The sequence below is a fragment of the Xyrauchen texanus genome, chromosome 24, assembly GCF_025860055.1.
Source record: "Xyrauchen texanus isolate HMW12.3.18 chromosome 24, RBS_HiC_50CHRs, whole genome shotgun sequence".
Classification (NCBI taxonomy): domain Eukaryota; kingdom Metazoa; phylum Chordata; class Actinopteri; order Cypriniformes; family Catostomidae; genus Xyrauchen; species Xyrauchen texanus.
This window is the reverse complement of record NC_068299.1, coordinates 23,006,910-23,027,243: the sequence shown is the minus strand read 5'-3', so window position 1 is coordinate 23,027,243 and position 20,334 is coordinate 23,006,910. Positions and strand designations below refer to the sequence as shown.

Sequence of the window (20,334 nt, the reverse complement as noted above, 5' to 3'; positions counted from 1 at the left end):
AAAAGTATTAAAAAAATAGCAATATGCGCAGAGCTTCCCATTCACATGTCTGACCCTCGCATTGCGCCACACAACCCCGAAGTTACATTTGTTAAATTTAGCAAGCAACATTTTCCCCCATTAATCTATTATGGAGGTCATCAGCTGTACAATTGTTCAGTGCCTTCATTGCTGTATTTTGTGCTTCATAATGCACCACACATTCGCAGTTGGAGACGGATCACTGCAGGCAGGCCAATCTAACACCAGCACTGTCTGCTTACGCAGTCATGCACTTGTAACCCAGTAAAGACAGCATCTGGATGGCAGCATATGTTGCTCCAAAATTTCTGCATATCTTTTTGCATTAAAGGTGCCCTAACAGATGTGAATGTTACCCTGCCATGGGCACTGACAGACCTCCATTCCATGACAGACACCGGCTTTTGGACCTGATGCTGATAAAGCTGGCCTTTTCCTCTTTGGCCAGGAGAACACGGCAGCCATTTTAGTTTTTTCTAAAACTACTTAAAATGTAGACTCGTTGGACCAAAACACAATTCCACTGTTCTGCTTACCATCTCAGATGAGACTCAGATAAGTTGATGTCAGTGCTTCTGGACAGTGTGTTTTTGTTTTTTCCCCTTTTGTCCTCAATTTGGAATGCCCAATTCCCAATGCACTCAAAGTCCTCATGGTGGTGTAGTGACTCTCCTCAATCTGGGTGGCAGAGGACAAATCTCGTCAGCAAGAACACGCCCTGGATTCAAACTGGGGTGGTAGTCAGCATCAATACACGCTGAGCTACCCAGGCCCCCCTAGACAGTGTTGATGTCTTTTGCCTTGCATGTTAAAGTCTTAACTTGCATCTGTACATGCAACAGAATAGTTTTGACTGACAAATATTTACCAAAGTATTCCTGAGCCCATTTCATGAGATCCATTACAGACACATGACTGTTTTTAAGACAGTGACGTCTGAGGGATCAGAGATCACACACATTCAGAAGTGGTTTACGAACTTGCCCTTTACGCACATAGATTTGACCGGATTCTGATATAAATATATAAATAATATAAAAAAGGAGAAAAAAAATTGTTGCAGAGGAAATGCATATTTGTTGGTATCATTTTATGGTATTTGGAGCCAATCAAATGTTTCATTTTTGAGTTATTTGGAAACATGTGCTACCACTGTTCGGCAGGCATTTTTGAAGTTAAATTAAGAGATTAATAAATCAAATGATACTTGATATTATTTATTTTCTTTGTATTTATCAACAATACTTTGTATTCGAAAAGATGGATTTGAAGAGTAACTGAGCTAGTGCAGGGCACGGCCTAAGTAATGCTCACAAAGATAGATGCAGTTAAAGAAAATAAAAGAATAAAATCTGCTGATGACCACATTAAATTAAAATATTTAAGGAGTTTCTTGACCTCAAACAAGATTTAGTGCTCTGTCTGTAATTACAATCTAGAAATATAACTTTGTTATACTTTGTTTCATGTGGTCTTATAAAGGAACAGTGCCTTTGAAAACCCTGTTTGCTCATAGTTTAAAAGCAGAATGTTTTTTTTTTTAAACGACAATAAAAAAATATGTTCTACATTGTAAAATGAAGTGTTTATTCATGAAAAGAAATAGTGTGTGCTTGTTACCTTGACTCTAAATTGTTTAGTTTTATTTTCCACTGACTTCAGTTGATCCTAATAAGCCCACTGAGCAAATAACTAATTGAAACTCATGTTAAACTGAATTCACTGTCAACTCTACATACAGAATCTATTTTCATTGCAGGGAGAAAATGAATTAAAGAAAATAATAAGGACTATCAGATTCAAAAATGTATTATTTCATTTACATGTTATGATTTGTGAGGTGTAAATCTAAATATCTAAATCAAAACTGAGTTTTTTTATTTAGTTAAATGTGAAGGATTTACATTTTGTAAAGCATAGTGGGCTCATTAAGAACATAAGTGGGCTTAAATGGGACCAATCCAAACAAATTATAAATCCACTCCACTTTTCAAATTGGCAGTTAAATAAAGTTACTTACTTTTGTCAGTTTATCATAAACACAACATGAGTGTTTAGATGAGAGATTAGTCTTTGATTATTACTCATTTTATTCAAAGGATTTTAGCATTTCTATAAGAAAACATGTAAAACTTAGATTTGGGTGAGCTTAATTGGGTCACTTCCCCCAAAATCTTATTCCTGTTGCCATCTCAAAAGATTTTTCTGGTTTACATGCAGTTTAAATCTGCATAAATGAACAGAGGGGTTGTGAGTCCCCCATGCAGCATGACATCCTGTCCCTCATTGTGGATGAATATAAATCTGCCTGTTGTTGTTGTCATCAGCAATTTAGTCTGTTTATAGCGTGAGCTGTTTATATCGCAGAGTGCAGATTATGAGTGAATTCTTCATCTCTCTTTTTCTCTTTCCATTTGAATAGCATTTACCATTGAAATCGAAAGAAAAGACAAGATTAAATTACACATAATGGAGAGACCATAAGCAGAACATTTGCACTGATTAATGACTAAAAAGCAAATGGGTAAGAAATAGCTCAAAATCATGCAGCCACATCAAACTCTGATACATCCATGTTTACTGCTGAAAACCAGTCAATCTCTCTTCCCCCCACGCCAATAGCACATTATGAATTATGGCAGATTATATCTCATCACTGTGCAAATTTCTTTGCCTGGCTTCTCTCCAAGTCCTCAATTAGTCTGTGTTTTCGAGAAGTTAGCGGGCCAGCAATACTTAGTCATTGATTAGTGCCTGGACAGCTGCCCAGCATGGTGCCATGGAAAGTCCTGGAACAGGACACAGCTCGATAACGTCCAGTTCCTCATTGCTGGATAGACAGGGAATATGCCTTGATCTGATTGACACTTTGATGTATATCTTAAATCCCTGCCATCACAAAACACCATAATCTCCCATGAGGTCATCCAGTGGAAATCTGTTCATGACAGGAGCTTAAGCATGAGCTTGAGATGTGCAAGATGTACATATACACAAAATGGCCAAAAGTATATGTATGCCCGAACACCACCCCCAAATGTTTTAAACATTTTAAATTGTAAATTTTAAATCCATTTAAATGATTAGGAATTGGTCCTCCCTAATAGTTTCCACTATTCTGAAAAGGCTTTCCTCTACATGACTGCAAGTATTTTCTCCCATTCAGGCACAACAGCATCAGTGAGGTTGCACACTGATGTTAGGAGATTGGGGTTTGGCTTGCAGTTGGCATTCCAATTAATCCAAGAGCAGTATATCACCCTCCAGCTCTTGCTTGAATACTCACTAAAGCCAAACAGGGTTTAGCCTGGCTAGTATGATGGGAGACAACCTGGCCAAAACTTTGGTTGCTGCTGGAAGAGGTGTTAGTGTGGCCGGTAGGGTGTGCTCACTCTTCAGTCTCTGTGGGTCCTGATGCAGCAGTATAGTGATGAGGACACTGTTAAGTACAAAGGCACTGACTTTCAGATGAGATGATAAACTGAGGTCCTGACTCTCAGTAGTCATTCAAAATCCCAGGGTACTTTTCGTAAACTAAAGAGTACAGGCGTATCCATGGTGTCCTGGCCAAATTTTCCCATTAGTCTCTATCCATCATGGCTTCCTAATTATCCCCTATACGTACACAGAATCAGCCACAACACTAAAACCACCTGCCTAATATTGTGTAGGTCCCCCCCATGTGCCGTCAAAATGGCACCAACCCACATCTCCAATTGTGATTCTTCGCACCACAATTGTACAGAGCAGTTATCGGAGTTACCATAGACTTTGTTATTTCGAACCAAAAACTGAGACTGTTGTGCATGAAAATCCCAGGAGATCAGCAGTTACAGAAATACTCCAACCAGCCTATCTGGCACCAACAATCATGCCACGGTCCAAATCACGGAGATCACCCCCCATTCTGATGGTTGATGTGAACATTAACTGAAGCTCCTGACCTGTATCTGCATGATGTAATGCACTGCTGCCACAGGATTGGCGGATTAGGATGATTGTTGGTGCCTGATGGGCTAGTTTGAGTATTTATTTTACTGCTGATCTCCTGGGATTTTCACACACAAAAGTCACTAGAATTTACCAAAAAAAGGAGAGGCAGTTCTGCAGATGGAAACACCTCGTAGACGAGAGAGGTCAAAAAAGAATGGCCAGACTGGTTCAAACTGACAAAGTCTACGGTAACTCAGATAACCACTCTGTACAATTGTGGTTAGAACAATGGCATCTCAGAATGCTATTCTGAGATGTGAGTTGGCACTGTTGTGGCGGCACGAGGGGGACCTATGCAATATCAGGTAGGTGGTTTTAATGTTGTGGCTGATCTGTGTATATCACAAGAATACATCACTGTACTCACCTCTCCACTGATAGCGTGTGTGGTGGGTATTCTGGCACACTATAGCTTCCATCACATTGACTGGGTGTATTCTGCACACTGGTGGTAGTTAAGGAAACCTCCCCCCACACAAGCCTATGTAAAACCTTTTGAGTGCCTAGAAAAGTGCATATAAATCTAAGGAATTTTTATTATTACTATTATCCCAAAGGAGAATGATGGAGTTAAGTTGTGGCCTTTGGGTAGGCCAGTCATATTCTTCCACACCAGAAAAACTAAATTTCTTGTGGATCTCACTTTGTTCACAAGGCTATTGTTATGCTAAAGCATAAAAGTTGTTGTCATTATGATTGGTCACTGATCTGATGGCAGATGCAAATGAGAAAACATACAATTAGTAAACAGACCTCAAAGGATCAATATTGCCTGGCTGTCCAATGTCATTGGCTGAAAATCGGTTTTGTTTATCTGGGTAAATCAGCTTTTAGGTTTAATATATCAAAAATAAAAATTGATGCTTTCAATGTGAGTTTCATGTGTGAAAAAAAAAAAGGAAATTAATTTGATTATAGTCAGCCTGTAAAATTTTGGACTGACTGAGTTAAGTAAAGCTGCACTACGAAACTTTGTACTCTCTAGCAACATCTGTGGTTGAAACCTAAAATTGCAACCTGACACCAGTGTCACCAGTCCTACTCGACCCGCCCGGAGCAGGATTCGAACTGGTTATCCCCGGCATTGGAGCCCGATGCACTAGCAAGGAGGCCTTGGCCTCTAGCCTCTGTCGCTAGTGCATCTGTTAAGGACAGGAGAGTGAGTTTTACACACTGCTCTGATCTCACATACCATTACATGATCATGACTGGAATATATTCATGTTCTGTACTATTTTGTGAATAAGTATCTTCATGAGAGAGACTCAGAAACTGTTTTACTTGTGTGTGTGTGTGTGTGTGTGTGTGTGTGTGTGTGTGTGTGTGTGTGTGTGTGTATGTGTGAGCGTGTATTTATCACTTTGTGGGGACCAAATGTCCCCATAAGGATAGTAAAACCCGAAATTTTTGACCTTGTGGGGACATTTTGTCGGTCCCCATGAGGAAAACAGCTTATAAATCATACTAAATTATGTTTTTTGAAAATGTAAAAATGCAGAATGTTTTCTGTGAGGGTTAGGTTTAGGGGTAGGGTTAGGTTTAGGGGATAGAATATATAGTTTGTACAGTATAAAAACCATTATGTCTATGGAAAGTCCCCATAAAACATGGAAACACAACATGTGTGTGTGTGTGTGTGTGTGTGTGGTAACACTGTACAATATAGTTCCATTCGTTTACAGAAGTTAATGCATTGGGTATAATAAACAATTAACAATATATGTTAACAGAATTTTGTTCATCTTTGATAATGTTAGTAAAAAATACAATAGTTTATTGTTATTTCATGTTAGTTTCATTGACTAATGCATACATATACAACTTTTGATTTAAAAAAAATATTAATATATTTTGAAATTAGCATTATTAGCATTAATAATTAACATCAATATTAATGTTGTAAAATTATTGTAAAAATGGTGTGTCATGCAGATCATTCATGAAAATATTATGCATTATGCTACAGAGTAACACATGGCTTGGATCTTCTTCTTGGTGCTGTGATAATGAATACATTTTGTCTGTGGCTGACTATTATATTGAGCCTTTACTGTTGATGGCTCTGTTGAAATAGCAGCATTGTTTTACAGCAGCGGACTGCCATGTTTGACACTTCTGAGGTAAGTCTGATATTTCCAAGCCCCGATTTTAAACCAGACATCACCCTGATGTATTGGGCTGACCTTTCAGCTTGCAAAACTCAAATTGGCTCATATTATCCCCTCGTTCAAATTATTGAATGAATGAGCATTTTTACTCTGATTTTTTTTTCTACCTTTTTACACACAATAGGAGAAATTAACACTATAAATAGGCCCTCACATATTACCACAAAATCGCTAATATCAATAACATATTGCATTATTTTCTGAAATTCTTAATTTAATTTATTTTCTCAAGATATATATTTGTACAGCATATTTTGCTGTACAGTAAGCATTAGTGTTCACTGTACTGTAACAATGTGTTGTAGCATAACATTAGAGCTGCTACGGTCACTGTGAGTTTACTCTTACCATTAGTCCACATTGTCCAAAGCTCTGACAACCACTAATCTCCTCTTCAGTTAGCTGTCCTGCTCTCTCACTTTCTTTCCTAGCCACTGTTGTTCTTTTTATGAAAGACTCAGTTTATCTTGGAACGCACTCCTTGTAAGTCCATTTAATCTAAGCATAGTCTTTTTTTTTATTCTTTTTTTTTTTATATATGTGTATGAAAGTATGTAGTTGGATAAATGCATTTCAGTCAAGAAAACTCTCAGAATTTTTTTTTATTTTTAGCATGTTAATGTGAGTAATACATTGATAGGATTTTGGTCTTGGCAGACTACACCTGCTACTACGCTGCTGCTGCTGCAGAGCAAGTACAGAGAATTGCTACTGCTTGGAAATGCACAGACATACCGAGTTAAGCATGTGGGCATATGTCTGCTGCTGCACATGTAGACAAAATGCAAGATATGCTGTATCGATCATGTATGAACATGCCGATGCACAAATAGACATTGCAAACAAACCCTCAACAAAGCAGGGAAGCAGCACAAGACTCATAACACAACCACAGACAATCCCTGCTTGGCTGAATGGTTAAATGCATAGTGACCTAACTCATATTGTGTATCTGAGGCAGGACAGCCCAGAGCTTATTTATTTAGTGACTTAGACTAGGTTTGTATTGATTTCCTCTAATGACCTAAGACATGTGCCAGCCTGATTTGGCTAGGGCTTACCTTGTTAAAGACGTGCCTTTTGTGTTATGGCCAAAATCAGACCTTACCTTACAATCTGATAGAAGAACAAAACCACTTGAACAAAAAAAACATTTTCAGAGAAAAAACTCTTGTCTGTAATACTGAGCCATTAAAATATTACACAAAGAGATGCAAAATGATTGGCTACCTGGTTAGATATCAAAGGACCAGTCATCTTACATCATTTAAGCTGATTGGCTTAACGTGTCACATGTGAGTGAGCCGATTTGGTAACAGATAACAAGCTCTTGAACCTATCAGCTTGCATGACATATAGTTTCAAAGCTGAACTTGGGTCATTGGTGTTCACATAGTTCATCAAGGGCAGCCAACTATGGAGGGATAAACGTATTTTGAATAATGTACGTAGCCTCCACAGATCATGACTGTGTAATAGCCAAAGCATTGTTGGTGAGTAAGTAACTAAATGTAGCAATGCTACAAACTTGGCAATATTTTTCAATATTGTGAATGTAGTGTTGCTTTTATATAGTGGAGCTTTTCCAGAAACAACGTGTGTTTTTGTCACTGTATTTTGCACACATCTTTGCAATACAGTATATCGCTGCATCTTTTGTGGTAATCAAAGACACTCTTTTGAAATATAATTTCTCAATCATATTTTGTGAAGTCTGAGTCATTTAATTAATTGGTTTGTGCAGACGGCTTCTTTAAATTAACCAGGGAAGCTACGGTTTCAAAGAAGTATCCCCAACACTGGGATTAACATTGTAATAAATTGACTGAAGGAAGACAGAGATAGACTCTTCGTTAATAATCAAGCTATAGGTGCTACGCTGCTTTTTGGAAACCACCATAGAGGGAGGACAACCGATGGTATGGATTGAAATGTGTAGAAAACCAACCTAATGGCTTATCACAAAGGCTCTCCCCTCTCTGACAACATATTGATGGACTCTATATTGTCTTAAATGGCAACTATGCCCCCTTTAACCAGGGAGAGATTGAGAGACAAATGAGGCAAAGATGGGACAAGAGAGCAAGTGATGAAATTAAGGAGATAAAGATGGAAATGAACTATGTGGTGGATATTCTGACCACTCAAGTGTTTCCGAGCCAGGCCTTTCTAACTGCATCAGTCGAAGACATGCTTTTAGTGAGCTGTAAAGATTGTTCTACCTCAACTGCAGATGTCACATACATATGAAATTTAAAATCATCATCTCATCATTATTCAAGTGCCTGGATTGTGAAATTAATTTGAAGCCTGCTCTTAGTTTACGTCAGGGAATTACCAGTCACCCTCTAATTAATCCAAAACAATGCTGGGGTAGTGAGCCATGCAAACCTAGTCCAGAAATCTAAATGAGATCAGCAAAGTTTAACAAGCTGATAACTCATTAATGTACACCCCCATGTTTATTCATAGCCAATAATATCCTGATAATCATAGACAAGAACATTGATGTTGTCATCAACATTGTAAGCTGTTTTGTTGCAAACGTGTATAGGTAGCAAATCAACATAAACAAGCTATGAGGTATAAAACTGTGGTATACTGTAGGTTAATACATGTAATATCACTCTCAAAAGATACACTGTCAATTTACATATTTTACATATTATATTCGATTTAACCCTCTGGGGTCCTGTTGGATAATTTCGTCATTACAGTAGAAACAACTTAAAATACTCCGTCATTTTTAGTATACAGATAAGTGTAAGATATCATTAGAGACTATAAAGGGTCTACTTTTATTTGTGTACACTCACAATAACAACAAAACCTTGTGCTTTTGTAAAATAAAGAAAATAAAAAGGGTGCGCTATCAGACGTCTCTGTCTCCACAAGCATATTTCTGAAACACGTCAAAAAAATGAACTGAAACTCTGTGAATACTTATCACACAAACATGAAACGTATTTCTAAAGAAAGCTTAAGATTTATACTTTTAAATAAAACAATTCAAATTTAAAACATATATTCTCCTGCAATGTAATCTGTATGAAACAAAGCGATGTACAGTTTTTACTGGCTCAGCTCATTATAGCTAATGTGATCACACCCACCAGCAGAGCACGCCATTCATACTCTAATGTGCTGAGACGATCAAATCAAATGGTAAAATCACCCGACTGTGAGGTTTGATGTAAACACAATTCATTCACTTATCTGCGCGCTTGTAATGATACACAGGTGAGGAAACTCCTGGATAGTAAGGAAGAGTTAACATTTTCTTCAGAAGAAGAGCGGGACTCCGATGAACATTTGTATTTTGAAGAGAGACTTGGTCCAGACGAGAATACAATTTCGGACGAGTAAGTCATTTCGTTTTCTTTAGTTGACATGCTATTTTATATAAACATGTAGATATTTTACTAGTGGGATTGTTTCCAGACTTGCCAGCCAGGATTCAGAGTATTGACATTTGAAATGTGTCCTAATAAGCAAGTTTTTTTATTTACATTTTTTAAATGCTGTTTCGGCTAAAGGAGGTATTTCAATTGTATGCTGTATGATATAAATATGATATGTAATAAGATATAAAATTATATGAATGTTTAGAATGTATTTTATCTAGTGTTTATGCTGCCTCATTATCATCAACAAAGTTTGCGCTTGCAAATATGTGTTCAGGTTAAATAAGTAAAATGCACTTTAAATATGCCCATATTAGAAAATCATCATATTATAATGATTTCTGAAGACTGCAGTAATGATTCTGGAAATTCAGCTTTGATCACAAATAGCATTTTACAATATATTCAAATAGAAAACTGTTCTTTTAAATTGTAAAAAGAGTTCACAATATCACCATTTTTACTTTATTTTGGATCAAATAAATGCATTCTTGGTGAGCAGAAGAGACATTTTCTAAAACTGTTATATAGTAATGTAGGTCTAAAATTAAGTTAAGTCTTTATGTAAAGAAAATCTATAGTCAGATTACTTCTTTTAACTTAAAACTTGATTTTGATCATTAAGTCAAAACTTTTATTATCACCAAGCGTGTCTTTTTTTGTTTTGTTTTGAGTCATGGCAAACGCCCACTGTTCTGATTGGCTAACTTCATGCAGTCCCTCAAATACAGCCATATTTGAAACTCAATCAAAAGAAAATGAACAAACATTACATTATACTTTAAAAAATACATTTCATGGTTAACACATAATGTATAGCCAACACATTTAATATGAATGTATCAAAATGTTCACTCAAGCACAGCAACTACCAAACAGTCATGACATTTGAAACATTCTTGAATTAAGCTGTGTAGTGTTGAACTGCTGCATTTTTTAGTTCCTTTGCAAAACTTGAATCATATTGTAACTGGTTCCACTCTGATATGAGCCATAAACATACAATCCACGCTTGTAATGTTCTGAATACACAAATGTAATACAGTCCATTGTGATGTTGGGTTCTTCAACAGGCCAAAGCAGAGATGCTAGTCTTCACCGGAGCGACATCTCACATCTTCTGTGTTTGTATACTGTGACAGGTTCGTACATGAAGGTGTAAGGAGGAAGCGGGACACGGCAAAATTAACCCAAAGGGTAATTTATTTTAGAACAAATTAAAAAATTGCTTTCCAGCAGAACTGTTCCCTCAACACACACAGAGCTCTGAAGCTTGGCTCTCTCTCTCTCTCCCCAGCAGTCTGATTTCTCACAGGTGTCAATCCTTACTGTACTCACTGTCTCTGCCTCGCTCTCCACAGACTTCGCTCGGCCATGCCCCCATCACCACATATACACACAGAACGGCATGTGTTCCTCCCAGACAGCGGCGGCAGTTGAATGAGATAAAAGTTGCACTTGTACCATGCTTTAAACGTGGCGCACATTGTTGGAAACACATCGAAATGATTAAAGATGTCCATCTAGTTTATGTTTACAAAAGATCAACAATGATATATAACACAGATGGGTGCAAAAACGGTCTAGGACACCTTCAAAACAACAGGAAACTGTGCTGCTGAATGAAATGCAAAGGAGGTCTCCTTTTTGGAGTAAAAACTTGATATCGCATTTTTTTAATGTGGTGCAGGATGCGTGGTAATGGTCAAAGGTGTTAATTTAGTGTAGAAAAATATTGTGTAAGTCCTGTGTAAGTCCACTTTGCTGTAGATAAATCTCCCATGAAAGGCCCTCTCTCCTCTGCACCTGTGTGACTGACTGTGTGCATGAGCTCCAGTGGGCAGGGCCAAAGGTGCAATGACAAGAAATACGCATTGATGTCTTGCTGGAGGCAGTCATTATGCAGAAGTAGTTGGTCCTTGTGATGTCACAAGCTCCACAAATTCCAGATGGATGTTTCTCATGCCTGGTTTAAATAAATGCTATTTTTCTATTAAGGAGGAAGTTTTCAGTAATGAAACTGTATATGTCAAAAGATCAAGGGAAATTGTATTCCTTATGTCATGACCCATTTAAAGGAATATTCATGGTTCAATACAAGTTAAGCTCAGTCAACTGCATTTGTGGCATAATGTTGATTACAATAACAATTATTTAGACTCTTCCCTCCTTTTCAATGTTTCCAAAAATAGAGGTTAGAGTGAGACACTTACAAAGGAATTGAATGGGGCCAATCTTTGGAGGGTTTAAAGGCAGAAATGTGAAGCTTATAATTTTATTAAAGCACTTACATTAAGTCTTCTAAACTTAAAACTTGTGTATTATTTGAGCTGTAAAATTGTTTAAACCATTTTTTAATGGTCGTTTTAGAGTTTACTGTGTTGGATGTTGTCATGGCAACGAAGTTATAAAATCATATAACTAAAGATATAACTTTAAACAGAAAAGGTTAGTAACTGATTGTATTACACTAAATCATGTAAACAAAAATATGTTTAAGTCTTGTGGCTACACTTTTGAAACGGTGAGTAATTTAACATTTATGGATCGGTCCCACTCATTTCCTTTGAAGGTGCCTCACTGTAACCCTGATTTCTTTGTTTGTTTTTTTTTGTTGTTTTTTAAATGAGGGACAAGTCCATTTTTTTGTGGTAATAAACATTATTCCAAAAATGCTGTTGATTAAGCTTAACTTTTATTGAACCCTGAATATTCCTTTGAAGGTGTTTTCCTTTTTAATAAAGTTTCAACTCTCATGGCAAAATCGTTAGGATTCATATGACTTTTCTAAGTTTGGCTAATTTGTATGTTATCGTGCGACTGCACTTGTTTTAATTCCTATGACTTTCAATACAGCCAATGACATCACTGGACATTGTTTCTATCTAATACTTGACAAATACTTGCTTCTGTCACACACAACAGCTTCCTATCATGTTTACACACTCTACTGATTGGTTAAGATTAGATAAGGGGTTTGCGTAAGGGTATAATATTAATATGTATGTCCTTATTAACACCTTGTGCGTGGAACTTACGCTTACTTCCACATTAGACATCCGGGAATTTGCACGTGATGAAGTCCTTCAAGTTTATGTGAACAACATCATGCGAGATCATACAAAATAGCGAACTCGTAAATTACTTTTCATGAGATCGGGTTGTAAAATTTTGGGAAGCTCTTTTAATTTCCATGGAGAGGTGGCATCATGAGGGTCAACATGTTGAGATAATATGACCAGCCGAGTGCTACTTATTTTATCTTGGAATTCACCCTGTTATTGGACACTCTCACAGAGTAATTTAATCATTTAATCAGTAATTTAATTTAATCAAACTTACTGTGAATAGCTTATTTCAACAATGGCATACTGCCCTACAAAGCAAAAAGGCAGTAACTACGCAGAGTGCAGAACTGAGAAAAATGACTTTAAAGTTATCCTGTCATCCAGCCTAAGTAGTTGTAGGTAGATTATTGGACATGTGGCTGTTTTGTTACTTTATATTAGCTTATTCTTTGTACATATCAATCCTCATATTTAATTTGATATTTTACCCCTATTTTGCAGTTACTGTATTCTTGCTTTGTATTACTTACCAAAAACGTGGCACCATACCAAGGAAAAAGGCGGTAACTACAGATTCTCCAAAAACTATTTTGCCACAACTTGGGCTCTGGGTGTGTTATACACTGTATTTGAAATAATTGGAACCATTTGTTTTCCTGAACATGGATATACCAAACCCAAACTAATTTGACCATTTTAGGTCAATATTTTCCACCCAGAAGCTGTTCTGATGCTGAAACGGCTGCTTAAAGTCTCACATTGCTAAGCTGTGTCAAGGCCCAAATTGGGAAAATTTATTTTGAATAGGACCACATGCTTTTCTAGTTATTGAATATTTTTCCACCGCTGGTTGGATTATAACTTTGTGACATGAACAACAAAATGATGACATGGCATCGGCGATGATGTGAAGTTATAGAGGATAAAGTTACAGCTAGGAGCAGGGAGGATCAGGGGCAGGTAAGCAAAGCTATTTAAAACATCGCCTGTCAGTTAGCATAATGCTATCTGAATGGACCTCTGAGAGGAAGTCCCGCCCTGGTGGCTGACAGGTGTTTATATTGTGATAGCCTAGCCTCTAAATGTTTAATCTGTCACTGTTACTTACCATTCTCCGAGTATTTTCTTTTCAATGCCATTTCGGCCATCTTCTTTCCCCGGCTTTGTGCCATCTCAAACAAAATTTGTTTTAGAAGTGTGAAATCGCAAATGTTAAAACCGTCCCGTGAGGATGCCGCGAAGTCAGCTGTGTGTGTTCACCATGGAAACAGTAACTTCACTGCGCAGCAACACGGTTATTTTTTGTTAGGTAAAACATAACAAGAATACAGTAATGGATGTTACTGTACTCTTGCTTTGTTTCACTAGGGCTTTTTGCAGTTACTGTACAAACGACTACCATTTTCTCCAAAACGACACACATTTGAGATAAGATGTTTTGTCACATAACAAAGGATGCCTTGAATGTCATGAAAATGATAACTCATTTTTGACCAAAAATGCAGTTACTGCCTTTTTGTTTTGTAGGGCAGCATAGTGAAAACTATTTATTTTGCGTAATGTTACCGCTAGGTGTTTTGTACATGTAAGTCCAATAGCACAGCCATATCGGCCAGCACATAAAACATTTTTTTTACAGATTGCGCTATTTACAGTGGGTACGGAAAGTATTCAGTCCCCCTTAAATTTTACACTCTTTGTTATATTGCAGCCATTTGCTAAAATCATTTAAGTTAATTTTTTTTCCTCATTATTGTACACACAGCACCCCAAAGGGTCTGAATACTTAGGACCATGTGATATTTCAGTTTTTCTTTTTTAATAAATGTGCAAAAATGTCAACAATTCTGTGTTTTTCTGTCAATATGGGGTGCTGTGTGTACAATAATGAGGAAAAAAAATGAACTTAAATGATTTTAGCAAATGGCTGCAATATAACAAAGAGTGAAAAATTTAAGGGGGTCTGAATACTTTCCGTACCCACTGTAGACTAAAGAGAGGCATTTGGAGAACAAATGCAGTTTATTTAGAAGAAAGAAAGGTTTGTGAAATAAAATAAACAGAGAAAAATAGCAAGATGTCACTTAGCCAGAAAATGCGAAGAGGTTTGAGGTGATGTGAAGCAGATGCACAAAATATCAGAAAAAAGAAAGAGAGAAATAATAGTTTTCAAAAGTTATTAAAGTGAAATATGGGACTTTGTGGAGGAAATATGAAAATAGATGGCAGTAAAGAGGAATAAAAATCACAAATAAGATGAGTGGCAGTGTCTGGGTAGAATCCATCAAGGGCCTCTGGAGCCCATGAGGGAATCTGCAGGCCAGGGAGCTTGAGGACTTGAGATTGTATTAGTGGACTTTAGAGAAGGCTTTACTGGGCTGTCTCCTTATTCCACACAGTAGCAAATCAAAACGAATTGAAATGTTTCCACTAACATTCCCACTCTATCTAATGGTAGAATTAATCTTCACTTGTCCAGAAGAAAATCACACCCTCTCTATTTCTTTATTTCTCTCTTTCTCTGTCATCAACATCTCTTATTCTTACATATTCTCTCTGCACTCCGACATTTACCCTTGCCATTTTCATTCAGTAAGCAAGTTTTCAATACATCCAGCTAAACATATGTGTTGTGCGAACCTTTAATCTTTAGGCTGACCATGCTTTGAACTGAACGTTTTAAATGTTCTATAGAACTATGGCCCTGATACACATTCACAACTTATCTGTCTGTTAAGTTATGACTATGCATGTTTTTGTTCAAGGAAAAATAAATGACCAGGATAGAATGTTCATTCAGTTAATTTTCATAGGGATGTTTATGTGGTTTGCATATTAGCATTGTAAATAAGCAATCTCTCCCCATATATTTTGGAAGAAATAAAGAAAGGAAAAGAGGAGAATAGGAAGAGGGCAGTTAAAGCAATCAAGGCTTGCAAATCCAACCAAGGCACAAAAAGCAAAAAAGGTTCTAACAAGCCAAACAAGTCCAAGTCAGCACACAATGGCAATATCCACCATAGAGCATTCAAAATAGAATTCAAAACTATGGAGAAAACAACAAACTAGAAGCGAGTGCTCAGAAATGCTCTTAGGAACCAAATAATTATAGCAAAGTAATGCATATTTGCATAGATTTATTAAAGCACAGCTGGACCTATATATAGGCTGTTTAGAAACAGTTGATTATGATGATGAGAATGCTCCATTAACCATCGATTGTGTCCTCTGGTGGTAGGCTAGTAGCATTACACTTGTAGCTGTGGCACTGGCATAGCAGTTAAGCTCAGTGTGCTTGAGCTTGTGGGCATAAGCTACAGTGTACAGAGAGACACATAGACATTCAAGCAATACATATATATATATATATATATATATATATATATATATATATATATATATATATATATATATAAGTTATAGCATATAGGATATGTGTTCAATGAGTCTGTGCTTGAGTGCATAAATAATAAATTTTAGGCCTGATATACTACTTTAAGGATATAGTTCCTTATACCCCTCCCATCCCTTATTCGATAGATAGATCGATAGATAGATAGATGGTATAGATAGATTAGGAGCCTCTATGATTTCAATGTGCTTGTTTATGGCTTAGCTTTCGAAGAACTGTGATCTGTAAATGGACATATTAAAGAATGACAAATCCAACCTGGCTGACAAGTTTTTGTTTATTTCACCTGTATACCTTTTCTTTCATAACTTTCACCTCTTTGCTCTTTGCATTTTCTCTCCATTCCTCTTGTGTAGCTAATGCGATAATATTTCTTGTGGCCTGAGTTCCTTCAGACAATGCTAGTAAAATCACATTAAATCTCTCATTGTTATTATTATTATTATTATTATTATTATTATTATTATTATTATTATTATTATTATTGTTGTTATTATTATTATTGTTTTGGTTAGCTTGAGTTGTATTTTTGTCTGTGGATGTATGCTGTTATTAGTGAGCACATCACTCTGAGATCTATACCAATATTTTATATTTATAAACTGTAGATAACGCTTTTACTAATAGCACATTTCAAAAATTCATTGAGCACCATCAATTTTAACAGCCTCCACTACTACAGTAGATTGAGGTGTTGGCACCTCCATGAAACAGTCTTTTTGTAATTAACATTTTTATTGATTCAAAGAAAATAAGAGAGGAAAAACACAACCTATACCCCCCGAATCAACATTTAACTTTTAACCCTCATTAATATCCCTCCCCAAAGAACAGCCCCGTGGTCACATAAAATAACACACACACACAAACTATAGAATAATAAATATATAATAAACATGCATAATTAAACTAAACATCTCTCTCCTCACCCCTTCCCCTAGAGTCCCCCAAAACTGCCAAATACCTACCCCACTTCCTGAAAAACAATCCCCCTTGCCCCAGCATTCCATCTATCATCTTCTCAAAAGCTGCCACCCTCCCCATCTCCGCACAACACTCCGGAAATTGTGGCACTCCATCTGACTTCCAACCCCATATAATAATTTGTCTGCCAGTCAGAACCGAATTTTTTATATATTTGTCCCCCGAATGTATAACTGCACCATAGCCCAAAATACAAAGTCTGGGGCAAAGTAAAATTTGAATGCCAGAATGTCACACAAATAATTCTGAACCTTTAAACAAAAATCTTGGATATTAACACATACCCAAAAAACATGGTTTGTGTCTCCAACTTCTGATCGCCAGCAGGAGTGTGTCTGTTTAAGACCAAGCCTATATAATCTAGAGGGAGTCCAACAAAATCTTTGTAAAATCTTAAATTGCATAGGGCAAACTCTAGATGCATCTCTAGATGCAGACTTGACATTTTTCAGAATCTTAGTCCACACTTCATCCTTCAATACCAAGATCAAATCTTGAATAGAAGTCACCTCTCCCAAAGTATCTGTCGTTTTAGGGGGGTGTGTGCTACTCCCAAAACAGTACAGAGCATGTGGCCAGCTGTAAATATCTATAATGATGACCCAAATTCTCAAAAGACCTCAACACTCCACTCTCATACAGGTCGCTGAGTGTAGCAACCCCCCTCACAATCCACTCTGATCAACAGAAAGGGGACTTCTTGATACATAATTTTGGGTTAAGGCATATGCTTGAGGCAACATTTAAATAAATCCCCGAATTCAATACTCTGGCCACTCTTGTCCAAATCATATGCAAATGTGAGATAAAGGCGTGTGACTTAACTTCTCCGGTTAGACTGATAGAAATGCTTTGCAATGGCAAAATGGGGGCAAGGACATCCTGTTCAATAGAAAACCAGGGAGGGGCTCTATCAGGTGGAAGCGACCAATGAGCCGAATGCCTGAGACCGAATGCATAAAAATAATGCATGGCGAAATAGGGGCAAGGACATCCTGTTCAATAGAAAACCAGGGAGGGCTATAAAGTGGAAGCGACCAATGAGCCAAATGCCTGAGACCGAATGCATAAAAATAATAAAACAAAATCTTGGGAGGGCCTTGCCCAATTTTTTTCAATCGGCCTATGTAATTTGTTGAAATGTAGTCTGGGACGTTTACCATTACAAATGAAGGACTTTGCTATGTTATCAAATTTCTTGAAATAAGAGTGGGGGACATCTATAGGGAGTGAGTGTAGCAGGTAGTTGAAGTTTGGAATACAGTTAATTTTAATAACAATAACCTTCCCAATCTTCGGTAAATTTAATGAAGCCCATCTGTCCACATCGCTCAAAAATCTTTTAATTAAAGGGTCAAAATTAACTAACTAAAACAGACAAATTTGCAGGGAATAAAATACCCAAATACTTAATGACCTGTTTGGGCCACTGGAAGGCGCCCGGCTGGAAGGCCGTTACTGGACAGTACGCTGCCAAAGCTTCGGGTTTAGACCATTTGACTTTGTAACCTGAGAGCTTGGAAAATAAATTAATAATTATGTGGTGCATCTAGTTTGGTCAGAGACAAATAATAAAATATCACCTGCATAAAACAAAAGCTTATGCACCATACCTCCTGCCACCACCCCTGGAAAATCATCCTCCTTTCTTATCGTGGCTGCTAATGGTTCCAGGACAAGACAGAACAATAATGGGGAAAGAGGGCAACTCTGCCATGTGCCCCAATTCAGAGTAAAATAATCTGAAATTAATCAATTTGTTTGTACCGCTGCTACAGGGTGTCTATAAAGTATCTTAATCCATCCAATAAAAGTACTCTTGAACCCATTTCCAAAATCTTAAAAAGGTAATCCCATTCTACCATTTCAGATGCATTTTCAGCATCAAGTGAGATGGCCACGCCTGGAGACTGATCATTCTCTACTGACCACATGATATTGATGAAATGCCTAAAGTTATCAGAAGAGCAACGGCCCTGAATATAGCCCTCTTGATCTATATGTATAAGCCAAACTTTTTGACAAAATATCTTGCTGAAATCTAGCTGGATCAGGGAAATTGGACGAAAACTTTTACACTCGATTGGATCTTGGTCCTTTTTAAGAATCAGACTGATCCGGGCTTGTGTCATGGTTGGCGACAGCTTTCCCTTCTTTAATGATTCTGTATAAACTTCTAACAAAAGTGGAGCCAATTCTGTAGCATAAGATCTGTGGAAAAATCTGCACAAAAAGGGCTTCTGAAAATTCAAAAATTCTGCCTTGTCTGTAGTTAAGGCCTTAATTCCCGCTTCAATCTCCTCCAAGGTTATCTCAGAATCAAGAGTTTTTTGCTCAGTCCTCAATTTAGGAAGTTCTAATGATGCCATGAAGTTTCTAATATCGTCATAAGTAGACGAAGACTTGGAACTGTAAAGATCAAGCTAGAATTCTTAAAAGCATTATTAATATTAGTGGCCAAGGTAAAGATTTCACCACCAGCAGATAACACTGAGGGAATGGTAGAAAAATACTCTCTGTTTTATATATCTAGCCAAAAGACTCAAAATATGACTGTCTTGCCCTGAATAACCAAAACTCAACTTTCCACAACAAATTAGTATTATATCTGTAATCGATCCATTTCTCAACAAATGAGACCAACTCGGAGAATTTTGTTTCCACTGCCGTAATCGATCGACGTATTACAGCGAGATCCTCCATGTCAGCAACAACCTTTGTCAGCATCACCGAGATGTTGGACAGTTGATGCTGAATTTCTTCTCCCGAGGTGCCTTCCAAATCGAGTCTCTGGTCCGCAGGCCCACTAGAGGCCTCAGCCTGAACACATAAGTGTCTTTAATGTCTCCAGAGTCTGGAGATTTTTACTTCTTTGCAATGTTTACTTCAAGTATATAACTAGGTGTATCAAATCTCACGGGATTATAACATTAAAATTATAAAAGAAAATTGCAAACTGCGCAGATCTGTCACTCACACGTCTGCTCCGCTCATGGTGTCACGTGTCTCTCCATGAAACAGTCTTAAAGTGAATTTTTACATTATTTGTTTGTGTATTTCCTATTTTTGTTTGCTCTTTTTGTGTCTCCTGCATTCATTGTGATACATCTCACAGTGCTCATTGTCATCATTTTGAGTGATTTATAGACTGTGATTTTTAATTTTCTCTGTAGTAATTTTGTTATTTGTAATTTTTTTTTCTCTTAAATAAAATTAGCTGTTATTTTTTAGTCTTCCAGACTAAATTTGCACTGCAAAAATCTAGGACAGCTGTAACTAATCAA

The 20,334-nt window shown here is 37.1% G+C and overlaps 1 protein-coding gene across 1 annotated transcript in view; it reads left to right on the top strand.

Annotated features, from left to right (window-relative positions):
* The window catches only part of LOC127617678 (pro-neuregulin-3, membrane-bound isoform-like), a 535,607-nt gene that overhangs the window by 227,981 nt on the left and 287,292 nt on the right, over positions 1–20,334 (top strand). The gene's annotated exons all lie outside the window — the stretch shown is intronic.